A 3,992-nucleotide genomic window follows, 5' to 3' on the forward strand; every position below is an offset into this window, starting at 1 on the left:
TATATATATATATATATATATATATATGTAGGAAAGCGGACAATATATATTGATTGCTAGTTTTTATGTGTGACTGTACCTCTTCCCACCAGACTTATGCCTGCCTCTTGCACAAATCTTAATTTGTGTTGAAGAAAATCAACTGATAAAGCAACACAAAATCATGCATCATAAAGTGCTTTGTTATTTCCATCATTTGTCTCTCGGCCAACATTTAATTTCTTGCCTTTCTTGCCTTTCTTTTATGTGACTTTTCCTATCTAATACCAAATGTATACTGCCTTTAATTTTACACATTTGATTGTTCCACAACGGTTACTTTTGTCAAGAATTTTGCAATACAGTAAGTAATGTTATATATAAAGGTTATAGATATCTCTAAAGATTGAAAAATATGTTTTGATTGCAAAATTTACAATGTGTAATTAATGAGTTTTGTTAATGAAACACAGGTGTGATGATGTAACTCTCATGCTTGGTTTTATTTTCTACACACACATGCACACATACACACGCATATATATATTTATATATATATATAATATATATATGTATATGTTAATAGTTGCATGTGTGTGTACAATGAATATGTACACACACACACACATATGAATATGTATCCATATGTCCTTGTCCTTATGCATCCCATGACCATATCAACATAGTCATCAGATGTTTTGTGCAAGAGAGACAACTGCACTGCTACGGTCATGTGATGCGTATGAACAAGGACAGCTGTGTAAAGAAGTGCCGATTTCTAATTGTGGAGGGAACTAGTGGAAGAGGCAGACTCAAGAAGACATGGGACAAGGTGGTGAAGCATGATCTTTGCATGTTGGGCCTCATGGAGGTGATAACAAGTGATCAAGACCTCTGGTGAATGCTGTGCATGAGAAGACACACCAGGCCAAGTGAAATCGTAGCTGTGGCTGTGCTGGTGTCATGTAAGTGACACCTGTGAAATTGGAGTTGAGCCTTTGCTGGTGCCTTGTAAATGGCACCCATGAATCATAATCGTAGCCATGATCATTGTAGGTGCCATGTAAATGGTACCCATGAATCACAGTTGTAGTCATTGATGGTGCCACGTAAAGGGTGCCTGTGAACGATTGTGGTCATTGCCAGTGCCATGTGAATCATAGTCATAGTCACTGGTAGTGTCATGTAAATGACACTCATGCATTGTAGTTGTGGTCAGTGCCATTTACATGGCACCCGTAAATCATAGCTGTTGCTGGTGTCATGTATATAGTGCCTGTGCTGGTGGTACGTAAAGTACCCATTATATTTCTGGTGTGGTTATCGGTAGGAAGGGCATCCATGCCAAATCAGACTTGAACTTGTTGTAGCTCTCCAGCTTATCAGCTCCAGTCAAACCATCTAACCCATGCCAGCATGGAGAGTGGACATTAAATGATGATGATGTTGATAGAAACACACACATGCGTATATCTCATTTCATTTTTACTTTTTACTCATTTCAGTGACTGAACTGTAGTCATTTTGGGGCATAATCTTGAAGGGCTAAAACAAATCGAACCTAGAACATCTAGTACTTATTCTATTGGTCTCTTTTGTTGAATCAACAAGTTATGGTATGTAAACAAACCAAAACCAGTCGTCAAATGGTGACAGAGGGGACAAATAGGCACACACACAAATATACAGATGAAAACTGTGTGGAAGCCATCATATGTATTCAGAGGGTATGTATTCTTTTAGATGCAGAGTGGTAAAAAGTCTGCTTTCCAAACACATGGTTCCAAGTTCAGTATCTTGGATAAGTGTCTTCTACTACAGCCCCAAACTGACTAAAGTTTTGAGTGAATTTTGTAGACAGAAACTGAAAGAAGCCAGTTGTATATGTATAAATGTGTGTGTGTGTGTGTGTGTGTGTGTGTGTGTGTGTGTGTGTGTGTGTGTGTGTGTGTGTGTGTGTGTGTGTGTGTGTGTGTGTGTGTGTGTGTGCATTTGTGTTTGTATTTGTCTCCAACCATTGCTTGGCAACCAGTGGTTTGTCTAAGACCCCATAACATGGTGGTTCAGCAAAAAGTGACCAATAGAATAAGTACCAGGTTTTGAAAAACAATAAGTTCTAGGCTCTTCAGTGACTGAAACAAGTAAAAGATAAAAGATAAAAAACAAATATACTTTATGTAGGAAAAAGAAAAAAGAATCAAAAAGTAAAAATTAGAAATTAAGTGTATATGTTATTCAAATTAACTTAGCTTAACCTATAAGAGATTCCCACCCTTTTAATGACATCACAGGAAGTAAGCCAAGTGTTCAAAAGATACTCATATTTTCAGATTTATTTTCCTGCTTTTCCTGTTTGTATTACCAAACATGTATATAAAGTCAACAGTACATGAAATTCCAACAACAGATCTCCTTTTGATTCTAAACCTTACTCTGCTTGTCTTTTATGTCTCCCTCTGCACTTCCTGCTATATTTATATATTTGCTAATTTTATTCTCTGACCATATGTCTTATCATTTATTTATTTATTCTTTTATTCATCTAAATTAATACTAGAAAGGTCTATTTCGCTTAGTAGACATATCTTCCTTTAAAGCCAATTAATTCCTTTGATAAACAACCTATTTTATTATTTAGTTTTATATTTTTATGATCCTTTGCATTTTTCTTTTTATTTGATTTTTCTTTTTTACTTTATTGTATTTATCTACTGCTTCGTTCTCTGAATTTGTTTTGGTCTATGGCCATTGCTTCCTTAAAGCAAATCATAAATGGTAACCTGCTGAGTACATCTATTGCTTGGAGATATATATTCTCTGTAGTAGAATTGGTGTTTTGGATTACCATGAATGATTCTGAAGATTAGGCTGTTAGTTTACTTCTCAGCACAATTGTATATATGGGTGTACATATACAGTTATATTTATATGTATGTTTTATGTATGTGTGAATGTCGATGTAATATCTATTATATAACTAACAAGATTATGAAACAACTGTAAATGAATAAAATGAACATCTATTCTTTCAGTTCACTTTTCTTATCTGTTCTAATTATATATTTATGAATAGAACATATAATTTACTCAGCAATGTAACTACACATGTGCTATTGGTGATTTCTTTTCCTTCTTTGGACTTTTACCTTTCTCCTTGCCAACAAAGAATTATGCTTGAAATGTCAAAAACTCTTTCATTTTACTGAGCATCAAACTAATACATTCTCTGTGCATGTCCTCTTGTTGTTTGTTATAGTTAATCTTATCATTTGTTTATTTGAATTGAATACAAATATATATCACCGACTCCTTCACCTGCACTTCTACCAATGTCATCTACTGCATCTCCTGCTCCCTCTGCCCTTCTCTATACATCGGGCAAATGGGACATAGCTTGGCTAACCGGTTTGCGGAACACCTTCGAAACATCCGACTCTGCAATGACACCCCAGTCTCGTGCCATTTCCGCTCTACTGGTCACTCTTTGCAACACCTGTCTGTGTTCAGATTGTCCTTGCACAGGGGCCATCCAGACACCCGTTTTTGCCGTGAACAGGGATTAATCTTCTCCCTTCGCTCCTTTGCATCACATGGGCTCAACTCTCCCCCCCCTCTTCATCTAACCCTCCACTCCTCTCTTCTCTTCACTTCTACCAACTTCTCCCTCCTCTCCCTTCAATGTCACCCCTCCCTCGTAACCCACCCCTACACAATCCAATCCCACCTCTATCCAGGGGTATTTGTTTCTTTGTCTTTTCTCCTGGTGCTGTATGAATACTTGATGTGGTTTTAGAGTCAAGTTTTGACTGCTATCTCTAGCATGGTGGTATCTTTTAGATACCCTTAATTATAATTTTAATAATAATTATTACCTATAAGGTTTTTATTCCCACTGCATGGCACCTTGGGCAAGTGTCTTCTACTATAGCCTCGGGCTGACTAAAGCCTTATGAGTGGATTTGGTAGATGGAAACTGAAAGAACCCCATCGTATATATATATATATATATATAT

General features: G+C 36.5%; 1 protein-coding gene across 1 annotated transcript in view; it reads right to left on the reverse strand.

The window, feature by feature from the left end:
• The window catches only part of LOC106883763 (insulin-like growth factor-binding protein-related protein 1), a 40,380-nt gene that overhangs the window by 17,461 nt on the left and 18,927 nt on the right, over positions 1-3,992 (reverse strand). The gene's annotated exons all lie outside the window — the stretch shown is intronic.

The sequence above is a fragment of the Octopus bimaculoides genome, chromosome 14 (genome assembly GCF_001194135.2).
Source record: "Octopus bimaculoides isolate UCB-OBI-ISO-001 chromosome 14, ASM119413v2, whole genome shotgun sequence".
Lineage (NCBI taxonomy): Eukaryota > Metazoa > Mollusca > Cephalopoda > Octopoda > Octopodidae > Octopus > Octopus bimaculoides.